At 36.7% G+C, this 21,627-nt stretch overlaps 1 long non-coding RNA gene across 3 annotated transcripts in view; it reads right to left on the bottom strand.

The window, feature by feature from the left end:
- The window catches only part of LOC134736631 (uncharacterized), a 504,835-nt gene that overhangs the window by 185,484 nt on the left and 297,724 nt on the right, over positions 1-21,627 (bottom strand). For 2 of the 3 annotated variants that reach the window (XR_010120742.1, XR_010120743.1), the window contains exon 4: positions 2,396-3,410. The exons of the other annotated variant lie outside the window; for it this stretch is intronic. This is a non-coding gene — a long non-coding RNA (uncharacterized lncRNA). Of the gene's footprint in view, positions 1-2,395; positions 3,411-21,627 lie in introns of those variants that run through there. 3 annotated transcript variants of the gene reach the window in all.

The following is a 21,627-nucleotide window of genomic DNA, read 5'->3' as shown; positions in this document are numbered from 1 at the left end:
TACAGTTGCTAGTGGAAATGCAAAATGGTGTAGATACTTTGGAAGACAGTTTGGCAGTTTTTTGGAAAACTAAACACAATTTTACCATATGATCCAACAATAGTGCTCGTTGGTATTTACCCAGATAGTTGAAGATATAGGTTCACAAAAACCGGCACACGAATGTTGATAGCAACGTTATTCATAATTGCCCAAACTTGGAAGCAACCAACTTGCCCTCCAGTAGGTGAATGGATGACCTGTGGTACATCTAGACAATGAAATATTATTCAGCACTAAAATATGAGCTATCAAGCCTTGAAAATACATGGAGGAACTTTAAATGCATATTACTGAGTAAAAGAAGCCAATCTGAAAAGCCCACATACTATATAATTCAAACTATATGGTATTCTGGAAAAGGCAAATCTATGGAGACAGGGGTGTCAAAGATCAGGAGATGTCAGGAATAAGGGAAGGAGGAGAGATATAGGCAGAGCACAGAGGATTTTTAAGGCAGTGAAAATACTCTGTATGATACTATAATGGTGGATACAAGTCAGTATACATTTGTCACACTCTTAGAATGCACAACACCGACAGTGAACCCTAATGTAAACTATGAACTCCAAGTGATAATAATGTGTCAATTTAGGTCCATCAACTAACAAATATACTACTCTGGCAGGAGATAATAGTAACTGGGGAGGCTATGCATGTGTGGGGCCAGGGGTAAATTGGAAATACCTGTACCGTCCTCTCAGTTTTACTGTGAGGCTAAAACTGCTCTAAAGTCTATTATGAGACACAACCACAATGATTACTTAAAACATTAAAAATAACTAATGACGGTGAAAAGGTAGAGACATGAAGACTAATACTCAGATACAAAAGAATGCACGCTGCATGATTCTATCCATGTAAGTTGAAAAAGCAGATAAATGAAATTTCACATTTAGGTTGTAAAACTATAAAGAAGCGCGAGAAAGCAAAGATGGTGGTTACTTTAGTGGAAAAGTAAGAGTGGGCCGTGACTGGAAAAAATATTCTAAGATGCTGGCAAGTGGTGGCCACTTGGCTGTTTCTTTTTCATGGGAAGTTATTGAACTACACATTTTTGCTTCATGAATTATTCCATATATATGTTATGTTTTAAATTAAAATAATTAGTTGATTTTAATCTTTTAAGAGCAAGGAAATAAAATTAATGTTTACCAATTTAGGGAATACTAATGTTATATAGTTTCGGTTTTGTTGCTTTATTGTTTGAATGATCGTATTCCATTCCATAAATTCAGAACATTATAATATTTTGGCAACTCACAAACAACTGGTAATTGGCATTTCTCAATACAAGTCTTCAAAAATCCTAATAAAATGCTGCTTAATTTAAATTTAGCCTGTTCTCTGCTAGATATGAAGTAGGGCATTTGGGTTAATCAACTCCTCTGAATAATAGAGTTACTATCTATATCATACATGGGTTACACATTTTTAAGATGTTAGAATCCATTTTTAAAAATCATTTTGTGCAAACAATACTGAGCATAATTAAACTGTTAGTGATTCAACAAACAAAATTACCTCATTTGAGTACCTTTAAATTCTTAATGAGCATCAATTGTCAATGTACTATTAGCGTACAGAAGGGCTGGGGAAACTAAGTTTTGGTGGACAGGATTTCATCTAAGAGCATTTCTAGTTAGTGTTCCAAAGGGCAAGGGTAGTGTCAGCTTACCTAGGAAATTGGAGTTTCATTTAGACAATGTTCAAAACACATTTTTTATTGAGTCTCAGTGGTAAGAGGATTGCCTTTATTTTCACCTCTTTCCTCCTCCATGACAATCTATCCCAATCTAATTTGTAAAGCCTTATTAGTGCATACACACACGCATGTACACAAAGAGTGTTTGGCTTATATTTATACAGATTTTTAGAGTCTACGCCTGTTTTTCTTCTCTCCCAAGACCTTTCAGGCTTTTCTTTTTGGAAGTCAGAGTAGCCGTTCACAGAAATATCATGAATAGCATGGTATACAAAACACATTCTATATAATAGATATTATGGTACTGTGAATGCAAAGATAATGCTACTATGTGTTACTGTCCTGATATTAAAGAGGTAATATAAATTATTCTACAGATGAAACTGCGTATTATAACTTTTCACTGCTAGTTTTACACAAACTCTGAAAGCAATTTTTAATTTCTGTGCATAAGTTGAAATGTAAAAGTATTTGTTTTTCATTACAGCTGATTTTCAAAAGTAAGGGCCTTAAAAAGTTAATACAGTTAAATTTTAATTTAACCTAGAATTATGGAACTGTACTCTTAGCATATAACCCACCCCCCACCTCGCCATACACATGCCCCCACACATACTGTATCACAAAAGAGAGAAAGAAAAACACCTACGCTGAACTTAACTTACCACATTTTTATTATCATGGTTAAGGTTTACCAAGGACTTTCAACCATCTTGCAAATCCAATGACAGCCAAAAGTAAGTAAAGTAGTTCAAAAGCAGAGCAAGCTGACTCATAAAGAGCCCTGCTTCCGAGAACAATAGCAAAGGGTGTCCTTCTAAGCTCAGAAACAAAGAAAAAGTTTGAGCTAAATCCAGATGATTTAACTTTTGCTCATGAAAAGTGTATTTCCTCTACCTGTACTATACTCTGTTCCTATAAGTTTGACATGGCTCTGGTTTAAATACGATAGAAACAAAGAGAGGAAGTTATGTTTGGTATCCTTTACATTTACGTCTTCAAGGTTGTTTGGAAATCTTTTAGGCAGTCTTCCTTTCTCCAAATATTCCCTTCCGCTGTTTCTTTAACTGGAAGGGGTTTTTCATTTTATACACTGTACATTTCCAAAGTATGTATGGTTCTAGGCATGGTATTTGCTTTCCTTAGAGATATGAATCGCTTTTGTTCATTTACCTTCTTTGAAATTCATTTCTAGTAGCTGCAGAGCTGCTGCTATGGAGTGTTAATAGGCTTCTAACATAGCTGTCATTTCAAGTAATAGGTGCCAAGCTTTCAGCAGCTTATTAACACATTATAACAGCAACCCCTATACTAAACAAACAAATTGCACAGAGGAGGACACAAGCAAAATTAGTGTGTACAAATATATATATTCATATGTATACATACATACAGTATATACTTAGGACTCATCAACATATTTGGTTCCATACATGATTAGACCAGAATTGGCACTTTGTTTTTTATGAATATTCACAGGGAGAAAGAGTGGATCGGATTTGTATTTGGTCCCAAATGTGAGACGAATACAAACTGGTATAATTACTGAAAGATTTCCATCCTCTCAGCCCAGCGACACTCAAGACCGAAAAAATTGCAGACTTGTGGTATTTCACATCATGGAACTGTGCTAACGTGATCTTTCAGCGCCACTTCATGGGGGATGCTGCAGAGGAAGAAAAAGTGGAAATAAGCAAAGAAATACACCAACTGGCAAAACTACTGAGAAAGGAAGAGATACAAATATGAAAATATGCTTCTAAGAGTCAAAATTTGCATTTGGATATGAACACTGGACCAACTCTCTACAAACACAAATATATTCTTCCAGATGCAGGGGCAGACATATGTACAGATAAATATGAGAATGTATATTCACACATGCTTTATGTAAATATGAATAAATACACACACGCACATATACACATATATACATATGTATGTATATATAGATACACTGTCCTTTACAAGTGTTTATATATTTAATGGTTGCATAAAACTTCCTCACAGCTTTCTGGAAGACATATTTCAATAAGGGCTCTAAATTTTACATTGTAGTAAAAGCTGACCTTTTTTGAGTATAAAAAAATCCCAGAGCAATTTATAATCATGTTGTAATATATTTGGAGGTTGTAAATATATTAAATCCAACTTTTAAATCAGCTGGACAATTTTATAAAATTTACTAAAATTTGTAGTATTAAGGAGGATGACTTGATGGCCTCTGGTTATCTTGCAAGATTTAATGTGTGCTACTTTTTATTGTTACTAATAATGACAGGTGGCATTATTAATTGTTGAGTAAGTACCAGTGCTGAGCTAGTAATGTTATAAACTGCACATACTACTCTGAATATTTCTAGTATCTGTGAACAACTTTCAAATCTGGGAAAGTAAGAGAAATTCAAAACAAAAAGCCAAATTTAGTGATAGAATTAGTTAATTGAATAATGACTGACTTTTGCGATAGAAATTATTTCTTCACAATACTACTCTTGCTGGACTAGATATAACTTGACATCATAGCTAGAAGAGCAATTATTTTGAAGCCTGTAATAAAAGATAATAATCGATTTTAAGAAACTCCATTACAAAAAAAAAATGCCCTGGTTATATATAGCTCAAACCCAAGAATGACTGTAAGAAACTTTTAATTCTTACTTGCCATTAGGGTACAGTTTACAGAAATAATTAATGACATTTAATTCAGCAAACAGCATTTTCTTTTGAAGGTAGATACAGTAACATATAGATAATTAAGTCCCAAATTTTGAGGTCTATTCTGTGGTTCTCCCAACTATATCCCTTGCGTTGGCTCTCATCTTACCCTTGTCTAGCAAGGAGTTTGTAATATCACCTGCAATGTACTTCTCTTGCATTTTATAATTCAAGTTGTTTTTCCTACCTAAAGAGCCTTTGGAAATTAAAGCATTCATTTTATTTTATACTCTGGAAACCACTTAGTGAATTATAACCTCAATACTGCCCTCATTTTAGATGTCTCAGATCACACTATTATGCATGCATGCTACTCATAGCATTATATAATAAGCTATTTAAAGACTATGTCTTCAGCCAGGCGTGAAGACTCATGCCTATAATCCCAGCAATTTGGGAGGCCAAGGTGGGAGAATTACCTGAGCCCAGGGGTTCGAAACCAGCTTAGGCAACATAGGGAAACATCATCTCTACAAAAAAAAAAATTTTTTTTTTAATTAGCCAGGCATGGTGGGGTGTTCCTATAGTCCCAGGTACTCAGGATGCTGAGGCAGGAGGAGCCCTAGAGCCCAGGAGTTTGAGGATGCAGTGAGCCATGATGACACCACTGCTCTCCAGCCTGGGCAAGAGAGTGAGACCTCATCTTTTTTAATAAAAATAAAATAAAGACCATGTCTTCTAGACTACAAGCTCCTTGGGAGAGGCCTGTGTCTTATTCATCTTTGTTTCCCTAATATCAAGTACAGTACCTGATGCATGGAAGCTGTTCCATAAATGTTGAATTCATGAACAAATTAATGAATAAAGATCAGGTCCTCTCTACAATTTCAAATGTCTTAGCTCTCACTGCTTGGTCAAATCCAATTTCATTTTCCCATAAATATCTACTTCTAGTTCTAACAACGATCTACACCTTAAGTTATAGCCAGAGAAAGAAAAGTGTCTGCAAGTCAGGACCTCATCCCTTTCTAAGAACTTCTCCTGTTTCTTTGCCTGAGTAAACTGATGCCTACAAAAAATAAATACGCAGTAGGGTCAGGGCCGAGGGGCCTTTTGTGTGATTTTAGTAGAAACATTTTTTATAGAAAAGTATCTGCAATAGCCTCCCAGGAGTTTGGTCAACTCACCCCAGAATTTGGTTTCCAGTGACAGTTATATGATATATGTGTGAAAATAATGGGTAGTGGTTTCAGGTTATGAATGTTATTTTGGTTGACATTCCCAGCAACTACCATGATTTTAAAAGAGAAAAACAAAAGTAAAAAAAAAAAAAAAATAAGTAAATAAGAGAAAGAAGAAGAAAACTAAAACAAAAGAACCAAAACCTCCAGCTACATATTTTATAGAAACTACTCAAGCCAGTTTGGAAAGGCTGAATGCCACATGACCCATAAAATATGAACTTTCAGTTTTCAAATGATGAGGGGAAGTTGCTCTGTGTTCTCACCAGAGTGTTTTTAATATCTCCTCTATAAATATATATATGATTAGACTATGATTATAACTCTATATATAATAAAGGTGGGTAGCAAAACGTGTTTTCTACCTCAACATTGTTTATGCTATTTTAATAAGTTGAATAAACTTGGGAAACTAAGAAAATGTCACTTTTCCAACTCTTCCAGGAAGGAATCTGACAACTGCTACATAATCACTGAAATGCTGCAATTTGTTAAAATGCTCCTAACAATTTTTTTCAGACTTTTATCCAAAGGCTAAAGTATGACAGAGAGAGAGCGAGAGAATTGGGCTAATGATGATTAACATATTACAGAGAGGGAAGGCTACCATGATTAATTTCAAAGTCACAGTGCTAGGGAGTTGGCACCTTCACAGAATCTCTGATCAGGGGAGAGAGCAGGAGTTTGAAAAGAGTGCAAAAAAACACAGCCTTTAAAATAATGAACAGCTTTCCCAAGTCTTGCCATACTGCAAAAACACCCATACACCACGTATGCAGACAGTTCTCAGGGGCTCATAAATTAATTTAGTGACAAAAGATTGTACCCAAGTGATAAAGGTCCAGTACTACGATTATCTTTATGGATAATTGGGGCCATAAAATAGTTCCAAAGCACCTTTTATTTGTCATCTGTTGACAATTCAACCAATTCTCCTGTCTGCCATCCTCCATATTTAATAGGTCCCTATCGAAGTATGCAACACGCTCGTTCGTATGGGAAGAATGTCTTCATATTGTTATGCCATTGCATATCCTTTACTTCCTTATGTTGTTCATCAGTCTACCCCCTGCTCTTTTTTTTCTATGACGCCTCTGAGATGGTACCCATAGCAACACCCCTGAGAAGAAGGTGAAAGTGAAGATGCTGCAGTCATCCCCAGCGCACAGTGCTGACAATGCCAGTCATTAATGCAGCAGCTTCTGCCTGCTCAGATCTCGCTCGCTCCTCTCTGGTCTTGTTTCCCTCCAGTAGCAGCCACAGAGCTCACTCACGGAGATCCAGAGACTTGCTGTTAATGATTTGTCACTTGTTTAGAACACCTCAGGATGGCAGGTCTGTATAATCTGCCCTCAATGGCACTGCCAGCTTGCATTAGGAAACAATTACTTAGTTTATGACTAGTAAAGTAGGCACCAGAATTTCCAATTAAACTCGCATGTTTCCAAAGGAGCCTGGGTGCCCCTGTTTTTCAGGAAAGAACAGATGCCCCCATTAGGGACAGTTCTACTCACTCCTGCTTCAGAGTAAGCCACGTGTAAATCAGTACCATCTAGATTCATAAACTGGGGGTGACAGAATACGGAGAATGATTTTATGTGAATTCAGTCATTGCCATTTATTTAGGATCTCACAGTTTGTTAAGATCTGGGTAAAATGAAACAATAGACACTTGCCTAAAGGCTTTTATAATATAGAACAAACAAAAGACACTAGCATGTAACATTATTACTTTAATCACTACCCGCTTTCTTTGTGTGTCTGTGAGCACATGAATTGGAGAAGAAAAAAAAACAATGATTATGGATTTATTCCTCTTCTTTTATGTTCTGAATAAATATTAGAATCCATAGATTGTTTAATCAAAATTAAGAGGTTTCACTATAAAAAACAGTATTAAATATTTAACATCAAATATAAACATAAGATTGTATAAACTGGCTAATTTAAAATGTTTTACATTGAGTAGATCTTGACCTAAATATATTCCATGAATTTGAAATCACTATATTTATTGAAACACAAGTTTTTTTCATAGCTAAGAAAGGTCAGATGTTATTGAACCTCAACTCCAAAAAGTTACAGCGTTTCCATGTAATAGCTCTCATAATATCATATGATGATAATAATAAACTTAGAATCTTATTCAAAATTCCAGGAAGAGTATATAGATATTTAACCAAAAGTCTGCATGCATGAATATCACATATTTCTAAATCCCGTTTCCGCTCCCTCCAAAAAGGGGAGGAAAACTATCCATTTATCAGTAGCAGTGTGAAAGGAGAAGATTTATCATTTTAAATTTTTCATTGCAGATGGTTTTCATTTTAAAAGGCGGGGAAGGATTTTTTTGAAATCATTTTTTTTCTTAATGCAATTGAGCCAGACGTTTCTCGTAAATCTTGTTGCTTTAGTAGACAATACTCAATTCTCTAAACTTTATATGCAATATCCAGCTTTTTTTTTTTTAAGATGCTCCCAGGCATGAAAATGAAAGCCATCTGAGAGGTGGCATCATATTCAAAATATGCCATCCTGGCTACTCCCCTTCTCCTTAGCTCACACTTCATCTAAGATGTTCCTCTTTGCACTCAAACAAAATGGGGAGTCTCAGTGAGTTTTTAAAAGATTTCTTTCTTCCTTTTTCGGGTAGGGGCAAATAAATGAGCCTGCCAGTCAATATATCTTTCAAGTTGGATAGCAAACTGTACCCAGTGATTCACTGAGGTCATTGAGTCAGAGAGACAAAATAAAAAGCAGACCACAGGGGAGAAAGCAGAGAGGGGATGCTTCCTTTGTAATTAAAAAAGAATTATTTGATACTTGATTTGAATTTCCTGCATGATGTCACTCTCTTTAAGGAAGAACAATTTAACATTTGTGGTACAGCATTGGGTATTTCCATCGAGCAAACATGATGGTACTGTACTTTAGATTCATTGTTATTCTTAAAGTACATTCACTGTCCATTTTTGAGGCATCAGGATCCCTAAAAGATGTACCTTAAAATGCCATCAATCAAAATTTGCCAAATTTACATGACAAGCTTGTTCTAAGGTGCATTGCATATGTATATGTCATAGCTATCATAATTTTAAATATGTATCATATATAATGATGTATTCGTATATCATATATATCTTTCTTGTTCTCTATGTATCTTCTAACGGGAGTTTCCTTGTTATTTGACCAGATTAAAAGGATTGCTTTCTCAGATTCTGGGTTTGAGTCTCTTATGAACTTTTATGACCAGCTTTAAAGATATAAGGAATTGTATAAAATGCAATCACTGATTGGCATGTATTTTGTAAGCTCCAAGTGGGCAATTCTAATGATGAATTCCACTTAAGATTTTATTAAATCAATATGTATTCATATTTGCAAATACTTCAAAGAGATGCGACTGAAAATTCAATGAAGATTTACAGAAAGTTCTTCTTTTTGCAGACAACAAGAAGTTCTGGCAGGTGAATGGAAGCTAAGCTCTCCTGGATGGAGAGTGTTAGAAGAGACACTGGAAACTCAGTCCCATGATGCTCAGTTTAGTGTTCCTATTGTTACAACCTGTGATTGCACACAGAATGAGTGAACAAGGAACATCTCAGCAATTGGTAAAACGATCCTTCACCAGCCAGGACCTTTTAAAAGAATTGTCTTATAACTTCATCTTAAAGAGCATCTTCTGACATTTGTTTGCTGAAACATACATTACACTTCTGCTATCTCATTCCTTTTCCACATATGCTTCCTAAGACTGGCTTTATATTATTAAAATATGAAAGTTACTGGGAAAAATAATTCCACTTTCAAGCTGTAGGCCTTTTCCTACAGCTCAAAATTATCACATTTATTTGAAAGAAGTTTCTTTAAAACATCTGGAAGATATACTAAAGTGATAAGCTGGGAGAAAAGAAATCCTTTGCTCCAGGAATACATTCTTAAATATAATGCTGAAAAACATAATACAAACAGGAAAATGAAAATCACCCATAATCCTATCACTGTGAGATTATATTTCCTGCATGATATATATTTATTTTTCTAAATCAAACCTCATTTGGCATAGGACCCAACCCCCTAGGAAATCCAACTTAAGTCATTTTTTTATTTCCTCTCCTTTATGATCTTACACAGAACCATAGAACTTACATAATCCAAAAAACTTTGGAAGAAGGATCTTCCAAATTGTCCTTCAGTCAAGTGTAGTCTCCAAAACAATGATCATGGTCAACTCAAAGGTATGTTCCTGTTGTCCCTTTCAGTCATGTAGACCCACTGCTCTTGCTCAAGGCCAGTTTAAATAATCTTTAAAAGCATACTTTTTATATGTGTATAATGTTCCATCCAATGGTTATGTCATAATTTCCTTATTCCTATAATTCGACATTTAGATTCTTTCAAGAATTTGTTATTACTTGTAAGCTATAAAACACTGCAGATACACACAAATCTTTGGCCACATCTCTATTTTATAAGGATAAGTTTTTAGCAATAAGATTCCTGTATTAAGTACAAATAGCTTTAAGGATCTTTATTCTAACATCAAAATTACTTTTCAAAAATGTTAATGTATTAATAACTTAGTTTTTACAAATATTTGTTGCAGATTTTCTTGTCTGTTTCATTTTTATTGAAATGAATAGCTTTAATTTTTATGCAGTCAAATTTATGCATATTTTTCTTTGTAGTTTTTTCTTTTGTTTTATGCTTAGAAGTCCCTTCTGTATCTGAAAATCTAATATTATTTTAATTTAACACATTAGTCAAACAAAAATGCATTTGCTACAAAGAATGAGCTTAGAACCTCTTTCCCCCCGCCACCACCCCAAATAACTAATCAATTCCCATCACCATTTCCTTTGCCCAGTAACTTACAGTTTTTTTTTTTTTATATGGGGGGCCCAAATATCCCTATGTGAAGATGAGCATTTGGGTCAAATGAGTAAGAAACTTACTTCTGGGAAAAATTTAAAGGGGGCACAAAAAAAACCTTCAGTAATCAATATAAATAATATTTCAATACAATATTTGAAAAATCAAAACTAATGCAAAAATTTCAAATAAGCAATACATCAAAATTTTAAGAAAATTCAGAATCGAGTCCTGTAGCCTTCTGGTGTCATTCTTTAAAATCAAATCTATATGAAGTAACATGATTGCTAGCAGTCTCCCCAATATTTCCAGGGATACCTGTAGGACGTACATTCTCAGAGTGCTTACATCTCATGCCAAACCCTTGCTCAACTGTCCAACACTTGTGACCATCACATCACCACTCTGAACAGCTTCATTCTTAGCAGGGACACAGTCCCTTTGTCTTTATTTCCCAAGGCACTGCTAACGCAAGGCTGTTACACTTAAATTTTTACTGAAAGTTTGGAGGTAATTGCGGGAGAGTACAACACAGACCAGGAAACACCCCAAGATTCATTGTGAAACATCACTGCATCGAAAATTCTTCAATGGCACCCCCAGATCATGGTCACAGTGATTCCTCCTTAATTGGCCAGATGCCAGGTTGATATCTCCATACTGATTTATCTTCCCTATCACGTCTTTCCTGAGCTCAACAATTGTCAGCCTTCCTTCCCTTTTTTTTCAGTTCAGGTTATCACAGGAACACCAAAAATCCTTATTTCTTTACTGTGTAAAGTAAGCTCCTAGAGTATTGGCCTTTGTGTCAGATAGTGCTAGTTCTTTCTTCATCTCTTTCCCCTGGCCCTTAGCATTTCAGAGCTTGCCAGTCTGACTTCCAACTAACAGCACCTCCATTTACTTACCTGAGGCTTTATCTGACCACCAAATTTTGTTTTGTCTACAGGAGCAGCAGGTTGGAAGTGCCTAGAGAGTAACAACCTATCCTTCTTCCCAATCCAGCACCCTTAGACCAGTAACTGAGAGAATATGCTGTGTAAATACGCGAGTGGTCTCATCTTCAGTTGGAGTGGATGAGTCTATAAGTGTATGTTTTACACCAGTGCTCACATTTCCCCAGCAAGATCAGGCTCCACTTGCCCACAGTGGTAGGGTGCTTGATAAAAACTATCTGGGCCACCTTCCCTCCCTGTCTTACTTCTCTGCTCCCCTGCCAATATTTCCTGGGATCGCTAATCAACTACTTGTGGAAAAATACTTATCTCAGGGCCTGCTTTCTAAGATAGCATTCATGGCTAAAAGGGCAGTCTAGCCCTCTAAGTTTAACTTTACAAAGAACAGACAACTTTGGCATCACATTTTTTCCTTTATAATGCTTCAGATTTGGTGGATTAAGGCCCTTGGTTGAATTAATTCAGCCCTCTCCCCCATCAAAACAGCCTCTATAAGCAGGAAGGGATTAGATGTTTGGCAGGGTCTGAAAGAGATATAATAATATATCTTCTGCTACCCATAGCAAACTCCAGAGGATGTAGCTTTTAAAAATCTTTCCATTTCATTTAAATTCTAGTACGTATATATTAGGAGTCTTTTTCCCCCTAGCTTCCATTTTTATTTTCATTGATCCATATGTCAGTACCATAGATTTTATTATTATAGCTTTTACTATGTTTAAAATTCTACATCAATTTGTCTTCAGTTTCTGCTCCCCTCCCTTTTATTTTATCTGGTCTTATCCTTTTTAAGATCAAATTTAAAACAGTTGTAAAATTTAAGAAAAAAATTCTGTTAATTTGGAATAAAACTAAATTAAACCTAGAAATTAGGAAGAAGCTAGTTTTTGAAAAATTTTTTCTCCATATTGGAACATGATATATCTCCCCATTAATCAGTTTTCTTTTATATGTCTCAGAAAAACAGGGGTTATTGCTTCAGATAATAAAGCACATCTTTCTTATTGTTACAAATATGAAGTTCATTTGGCTGCAAATATGAAGCACATATTTCTTAAAGTGAAATTAGAACAAAAGCTAAAAATAAAGGTTTTTATTTTTCCATGGTGAATTCAACCACAATGTGGTACAATGAAATGGATATTTGCTGCAAGTATAGTGGTCTGTTTTGGTTTATAGATAAAAATTCAAAAAGTTTTAATTAAGAGATGGCTTATAGCTCACAGGCAGACTTAATAGTATTAAAGATACACAGCTTTTGATTTCAGAGACAATCAACAGGGTAGACAATGTAACACCAAAGTTATGACTCCTATTTTTTATGTTTGAAATTTCACATTTGTTCATACTCCTTTCCAGAAATAATTTTAAATACCTTAAAATGAAAGATATGTATGATAAGATTAATTAAATAAGAATCAAGAAAATGAGAAAGAAGCATTTTTCCTTTCCCCAAAAATATTTATTTAAATCAAACTGTATTTCATTTAGATACTTTTAAGTTCTGGGGCTAGTACCAAGTGATCTGACTCTTAAGCATAACACTATGTATTACCTGAGAGATCACAAATCTTAGAAAAAGTATAGACCCTAAGAGACAGGGTGCAATACAATTAACTCAAGAGAACTTCAAGTAGCCAGTTTTGCTCTCAGGTACTTAGGAGAATGGACTTCAAAACCTGTCTTTGCCTTTAACTTGCTATGAAATATTAGCCAAATCATTCAGCCTATCTGGGACTCTAGTTTTTGTTATTAGAAAAGTTATAGATTCTAGCTCTCAAATCTTTGGTCTAAAATGACACTTACTCTGAATAGTTAAATCTGGGTGACTTTCCAAACCATTCATAGTTACTTAGGTAGCCAGCAGTTATTCAGGAAACGTACTTTTTTAAAAAACCACTTATTGAGATGTAATTTAAATACCATAAAATTCATCCATTTAGAGTACAATTCAATGATATTTTAGTCAAAATCCTCAATGTGGGTAAGTTGAAAGGGTTATTTAGACCATAAATTCCCCTTACTAAATGGTAAAAAATTGATAAGGCCACTCAAGTCATATTTTCTCGATGTGCGTTTATTTGGAATACTTCAAATTCCCATGATATCAGACATCATGCTTAAATATAAGTCTACAAAGATTTCAGAAGCAAAATTTATGTGAGGGATATTCAGGGTCCTGCTTCAGACATTACAATAGGTAAACCAGTTTTAGGTAATAGACTCACAATACAGATGGTATAGCTCAACATCCTAACAAGAGAAGAGAAGGACAGGTATCTAACCCTATATGCCTCTGCTCTGCTATATGAGCCTTGGCCAGTTCTCTCTGCCTTCATTGTCTCATGTTGGATAAAAGTGTGATCAGTTATAACATAGCCCCTATTATTATAAATATTATAGACATCTTTGTTAGTTAAATATCAATATGAAATTAACTGTTCTCCAAATTAAATATTGGTCCTTAGATAACAAAATGTATGTGTTTTGATGGGAACCAATGGAAAGACATATAGAAAAATATCTACATGGTAAAATTGCAATCAAAAGATTCATATTATTAATTTGAGAGTAATACATGTACAAATGCTTCCAATTATTTCTGTGGAAATTTTTTACTGGGTTTATTTGAACTCCCCTGTGCAGAAGGTTCTGATATGACTCATTGTATTCAGCAGAAGTAAAATTCAATTTCATGGTTGATCTGTATAATCTGCTAAATTCAATGTTTGAAGGCTTTCTACTTATGATACAAAATACTGACGTAACATGATTTTGGCTGGTGTGATTCCCGCTTTCCACACTGGATTCATTGGTCTGAATTGAGATGGATAGAGATGTCAGAGGAGATGGGTGGTGATCATGTGGACATTGAGCTGCTTACTGAAAGAAGAAATTCACGTTTTCACTGCACATAGATGTGTTTCAAAGCCACATGGTCTGAATAGTACATACGTCCTCACATTAATGATCAGTAAAATAAATATTTATTGAACACCTATTATAGGCAAAACCCTGTGCCAAGTGCTGTGGCAAGTGCAAAGATGAATGACAGGAATCCTTGACTTACAGTAGGGTGAGAAGTATGCATAAATAACCTTAATTGAAAGCTGACTAGAAAGGACATTGCAAGAGAACGGGGGAAACTAACTGGATGAGGGTTCATGGAGACTTATTGAAAGAGCACAGATTTGAGCCAGGCTTTAAAGGTAGAGCTTAATTACTGACCTTAATCCGAATTAAGTCACCATGACTAAATAAATTTTAATTAAAGGCATTAATTATCAGTAAAAGATTTGCCAAATCCTCTATGTGTATACAAAGTAAATATTAAGCCACATGCTCTGCACATTGTATTTGTGGAACGCTCTTTAATATGATTGTGACAAAAATTATAGCACAACAGTGAAAATATTTAAAACAAGAAAAGTCACTGCCTCATGTTATGTATAAGATAGAATCTTCAAGTTAGAATATCTTAAGGCTTCCAGCAAATACGGTATGTGAGTAAGATTTCTTTTTTTAAACAATAGCTGTGTAATGAACTCCTCAAGTGAAAATCACAAATGCAAAATCAAGATTAGGAAGTTATAACCTGGAATTTAACACACTGGAAATAGTTGGGTCTCCATGTGCTATCATCTGCCCCTGACTATTAAGCTTTCATGGCACCGTCTCTGGTTCCAGGTCACTAAGCACACCACCCTCTAGACCACTGCCATACCGTCACTTTCCCAGGATGCTATTGATGTATGATGCTAAATTATCACATAATGAAGGACCAAATTCTCAGCCTTTTCTAATCTTCACAGAAAATGAACTTTAATTCAAAACTACCACTGGCTAATTAAACTTTCCTGTGATCTAATTTGCTCTAATTATTTCCTTAAATTGAGATGTAACCAGGGTTATATAAAATTATCCTAATAGAAGATTGGATTTTACTCTGAGTTTTAAGCTACAATAGGAGTTTCTGAATTGTTGCAGCCTGTTGCTGGATGTGGACACCAGTCTACAAAAATCAGAATTGTGCAAAATAAAATAAGCTTTTTCTTCCTCTTTGAAATCTTAAGGTAAAGTTTTACTCTCCGAAAATACTAAAAACTGAGGTTATACTGAACGATTTTGATATAGATCCAATGGAAAACTGTCATCTAAATTCAATACATTGATCACAAAATACTAACTATAAGACAAATTAGCTCTTCTTGAAGACTATGAAATCCAATTATGTGCTGTATTAGAAGATTCTCTATCAAATTGTATTTTCATATCTCTGTGGCACTAGGATGGTAATTTTTTTTTTTTTTTTTTTTTTTGAGACGGAGTCTCGCTCTGTTTCCCAGGCTGGAGTGCAGTGGCACGATCTCGGCTCACTGCAAGCTCCGCCTCCCAGGTTCACGCCATTCTCCTGCCTCAGCCTCCCGAGTAGCTGGGACTACAGGCGCCCACCACCACTCCGAGTTAATTTTGTTTGTATTTTTTAGTAGAGACGGGGTTTCACCGTGTTAGCCAGGATGGTCTCTATCTCCTGACTTCGTGATCCGCCCGCCTCGGCCTCCCAAAGTGCTGGGATTACAGGCGTGAGCCACAGCGCCCACCCTAGGATGGTAACTTTTAAAAAAATGTCCCATGTTTCTTTTTTGTAGGAGGGAAGGAAAGGAGAGAGCAACAACCTCTGGAAGAAATGGAAGTGGTTATCACTAATGCAAACATATTACATTGAATGAAAATCTTCTTTCACAGCTTTGAAGCAAACACACAGAAGACATGAAGAAAATGAGTCCACAGCCCAAATTATTAAAACTAGAGTTTGGAACCTAGGATATGCTTCATTTTGGCTAACTAGATCCCTTCCTAGTTATGCTGGTGCAAACTTTGTAATAATACACAGTCTGGACTCCACCAATGGGAATAATTACCATCTGTAGAAGTATTATGAAACTGCCTTATAAAAGTTTTTTATCAAATAAATATATAAAATTAAACTCATCTATATTTTTAATGTACCTCATTGTAGTTCATTATGTAAGGGCCCCCATATGTTCTGTATCATTAGTGAAACATTCTCAGTGGTGTAATGATGTAGTACATACACATGGGGTAAAGTAATGCGTTTTTTCATTTCTTCTGCACATTTCATTACAGAGTAGAGATGCTGCAATTTTTCACTCAAGATTCCATTTTGGTGTGGAAAAGAAGAAATAGACCTGGAGCCAAAGCTGCATCCAATTTCTCTAATTTTATGAGTCAGCAATTGATAATTTGCTGAGGATAACTTTTCTTAACAGTCCTCTTCCTTATCAGTGCTCAGGAAAGGAAGGACACTGTAGATCCTAGTACTTCTAAGCCAACCAGGCATGTATGATTTCTGAGGAATATGAATGGATAATTGTACCAATGATAAATTGCGGCTCATGCCCCAATTCCTTAAAGGGAAACTGCAGTTTGTGGCAGATAAGAAATGTAGGATCCCATGTTTTCCAAATTTAGTTCTCTTTAGTATTTTTGCTGTAGAGATGATCCATTTTCTTTGGCTTGATTGGTATAACTACAGCTTTCTGACGACTTCATCAAAAAGAAAGCTGTTCCACAGAGTGGCCTCTGTCTTTGGGTGATAGGAAAGGCTGCTTCACAGCTCATAGGATACCTGTGCACTGTTCTCATGGAATTTTTTAATGAAAAGTTACAAACCACCACACAGAAATACAAAAGACGTCTTAAGTATTTCCATGCGATGTTTCAGGGCCCCCACTGTTTATACAGTTGTTGCTTCTCCACTTTGCCTAGCTTTTTATTCTCTCCTTTGTTGTTTACTGAGAGTAATAAAGGGCAGCTGGCTCCTTATGGTTTGACTACCACACTGGCTGTGAAATTTCCTTCCCCTGTCTCCCAGGCTTCTTCTCACCTTGGCTCAGTTAGGTTATGCAGTTGCAGCAGGAGCCCCAGAGCTCTGCCCTCCTTACACCCCTGTCCCTAACCTGAAGATACCTCCTTTCAAGAAGGAAGTCTTGTTATTACACATTATTTTACTACAGAACTACTGTTGAGCAGAGAGGACCAACTGGGCTCAATTAAGCATTTCTTGGCAGTATGGGTGGCTGTCTACTGTAGGTTGATACCAGAAAACATGCTTTATTTTTCTGTGGGTCTACTCAGCAACATGTACTTTTCCCACTTACCATCTGCAAATATCTGATCTCATTTTCTGTTCCTTCTCTTTAGGAGAACTGTAAAAATTACTATTTTCTTTCCTATGTTAGGATTAGAGAACTGGGTCGGGGAGGGAGGTAAAGGAAAAGGAAGAGGCAGAAGAGACCCCCATGAGTTATTGGGAAGAAAAGTTAAAACCAAGAAGCCAGCAAGTCCCAATTGTCTACTAAGTGTCTCTAAATAATAAAGCAGGGAGACAATAATGTTGGGCAGTTTCTGTTTTCTGTTCAGCATCACCTCCTTGTTTGACATTAAGCTTGATGTCTACCAAGGCCATGGTAGACCAGTTCCTCCTGCACTCCTCAAGCTGGAATCTTTGCAAGACATCCAACACACAGATGATGCCTCGGCTATAGTACTTTGTTCCAACAAAAGCCAATGAACAGCAAACTCCCTGGTAAGCTAATGAACTGACTTCCCTCAAACCCAATCCGCTGTTTTGTTTTTCTACAGGAAATTTTATTCTCTTCAGTGAGGCACAGCACTCATAGATAAATTATAATAAGGGCTGAGCTGGAACACAAGTGTATGTTTGCTGCCTTCCCTAACAGATTTCAATTCATCCAAAGGGCACTGCATCTAGTATGTGATATTCTGTTGATAGACAAATAATGTCCTACATACAGCTGTGCACATTGTTACACAGATGTTGGATTGAGACTACAGTTGATACAGTTCATGTGCAGAAAGAAAAAGAACAGTCTATTAGTGCTAATTCTCTTTCTTTCTTAAACAGGTTCACTATTTGACCCAGACCCTCCACTTGGTTTATCTGTAAAATATACTAGATCCAGTCTCTTCTTGTTCTCTTGATTCAGAAAGGAGTTAATAGAGCTAAAGGTTTTGGCCTTTTGCTGACACCTCCGATTCCAGACTTTAAACACGAATGCTCTCACTTTCCCCAGTCTCTGAAACTACATTCTCTGGGGACTGGGAAGTTAAAGCTGAAATTAGATAGCTACAAGTGCTAACACCTGCTACAAAGTTCATCTATTTTTGCTGGCTTTACAGCCGTGTTGGCATTTCAGCAGTTTACTCAGTGAAAGATGGAGAAGGGCGCCATGGCCCTGTCATGGTGTGCTATCCTTTTTCTCAGTGGCTTCTCATTTTGCTGCCTTACGAGCCCGCTGCTTCAACACTGTGACCCAGAGCAGCTGCTCTCTGGCTTCTGCCTTACGACCTGCAGGAGTCAGACCAAGGGAGGTGGCCACAAATGCCTTACTCATCTGAGGGAGCCAGAGGCACTTGCAGGTGACTTCAGAGAGTTTTTTCTTTTTCATTAGCTGGGGGGCAATGAGGGAGAAGGCCTACTATCCTAGTCTCAGGGAGATAAAAATCCCCAATTTGAGGTTTTAGGCTGATGCAGAAAATAAGAAACGTAAAAAGTGGCTTAAGAATCACTCCCCAAAGAGAAAAAAGCAACGGAATTGATCTCAGCTGGGAATCCCTATGCTTAAGAGGTTAGGAGAGGTGGGAGAAGAGAGAAAATTGGCAAGAATGAGAAGTTCTGGGCTCAAACCGATTGACGTGACCTCAGTTTGCTTTTTCATTTTGAAATGCCATTGAGGAAGTGAGGTACCCAGCCCCAAATGTTCTACTGTCCCCCTACAGCTGCTCCTCCTGAACAGAGGCAAGCCCCACAGTCGGCACAGCAGCATGAGAGTATCGTCGTTGGAAGGTGGCATCCGGTTCCTGCTCTACTCACATCTAGTGGTACAACTGGAATCAGGTTACGAAGCTCTACTCTTGCAAAAACTCTCAACATTAAATGGCCTCTTTTATGTTCTAACCTGCTTCTCCTTTCATTCATCTCTTTCCTTTCCTCCTACTTGCCAACTCTTCCTCTTCCACTCCACCATTTAGAAAACTGCTATCCTTTGGCCCTTCTGTTTTCTGGAAGCACAGGTCATGTCCTGCTCTGCTACTTAGTAGTCTGCCCTAAGTTGTTATTTATAACTCATTTCTTGAGCCACATCTAGTGGTACGGGAGGGACCCGACCTAGTGAGTTCGTTTTTCCTCTCTCCTTTTTCACATCTAGAAAATTGCTTTCTCATCCCAGCAAGGTTTGACTACATCTCTTTCCATCTAGTTTTGCAGCACAAAAACAACTAACTGTAATTCTCAATAAATTACTGGATGCTGGTGGGGAGGGTCTGTAATAAAAACTATTCCTAATACACATATGCATTCAAAGGTAATTTCTTTGTCCTCTATAAAAGTCCTATTGCCCCACTTATGTTAGAGCAACCAGAGGTCTTAAAAAGTAATTTCTTTCAGCTTCATTTTTCTGGAATGAAATCTGAGATTCAGAAAGATATATTATGTCCAACTTCCTGCCTTTCTCTTAAAACATTTTTAAAAGATCTGCCTTAAAATGAAAATCTCTCAGCTCTAGGTTTCTGCATGTAGCTGGAGGAAACAAAGTAGCTCTTCCCCCTCCTTTTAAGTTCATGCTAAATTGCCTTGAGACTGTCCTCACCTGGAGGCTGAAGCTCTGATGGGCAAATCCATCCATCTGTGCCAGAGGCCCGCTGAAAGTACAATCTCATTTGCACCTGCCATGATTTTGGGAGCCCTGCATCATGGAGACAGAACACAGGGCTTTGTACATAGAGGGCTGACTTCAAAATGCAGCTGCAGATGGAAGCACAGCAAGGGCTTGTGGGCAGCCAGGATTTTCTCATCACCAGTGAGACAATGAGAACACCACAGGGTTGACGATGACTTCCAAACAGATACCCTATTAGGGTGGCCTAGGAAACACAGTGGGTGATTAACGTTTCATCTCTGGGTTCTGAGCCTGACTTACTTCCACTAAAAAGGCATTGAGTGGCAGCACGTGGCTTCCCCTTCCTCCCAATGCCCATCAGGTTGGGCTGTGATCAACACCAACCCAGAGCAAGCTCAGTGGGAATGCGGCCCATGATGACAGAAGCAGAAGGGAAGGTGCCTGACACTGCCCTGTCTGCCTTTTAAGCCACTAACATTAGCCTTTTCATATGCAGATAAAATTCACCCAAACTATTAAAGAGCAAAGAAAAAAAAATTTCATCACTATTACATGGATGTTCTGTCAACAGCAGTAACAGTAGCAGTTACAGAATAACTACAGATAATTACAATCATTTAATTCAAAGTACCAAGTCACTTCATGCAGAACATGACTCATTTATCATTATTGACCTTAGAAGAAGCAAATTTACCCAAATCAATAAAGGTTCCAAATATCCATTAAAGCAGACAGAGATTGGTTACAAGTGTTAGGAGCTTCTATATACCTGGATTAATAGGGGGAAGTAGATCTGGATGCTTTTGATTAATGAAGAGATTTTTTTTTCCTTTTGAGACAGTTATTTGAAACAGAATTGATCTTAATTTCTCCTTTAATTCATGTTATGGAAAGGCAGTTGTTTTTGTTAAGAAGTTTCATTCCCATTAGTTGCTGAAACATAGTGTAATTACGAAGAGAAGTAATCTATAAACAGGTAGAGTTCAACTTTGTTTTTAATGGACTCTTCAGGGCTCCCTTGAATATTCATGTGGCAGAGATCAGTCTGGTAGGAATGGACCAGACATCATTGTGTTTGTCTTTTAAACTACTGTTGTGAGCTTCTTCACACTCAGATAAAATTCACCCAAATTATGAAAGAGAAGAAGAAAAAAAAAATCCCATTACAATTAAGCGGATGTTCTGTCAACAACACTAACAGAAGCAGTTTCAGAATAACTACAGATAATTACAATCTCCCTGTTGTAGAAATGAGAAGATTTAGGCTGCTTTTGAGAGTCTGGTATTCAAAAATAAGGCTGTGGATGGAAATTGAGATAATAAGTCAGTTCTGTCACTTGAGCATCAAATAGTTCCAGCTGATTCCCAGGTGTGTTACAAACATTACCTCATTTAATCCTAATGCTGAGGACTGAGAGGTTAGAGACGGGGGA

This window comes from Symphalangus syndactylus, chromosome 5 (genome assembly GCF_028878055.3).
Source record: "Symphalangus syndactylus isolate Jambi chromosome 5, NHGRI_mSymSyn1-v2.1_pri, whole genome shotgun sequence".
In the NCBI taxonomy this organism is placed as follows: Eukaryota; Metazoa; Chordata; class Mammalia; order Primates; family Hylobatidae; genus Symphalangus; species Symphalangus syndactylus.
This window is presented reverse-complemented; position numbering and strand designations above follow the sequence as displayed.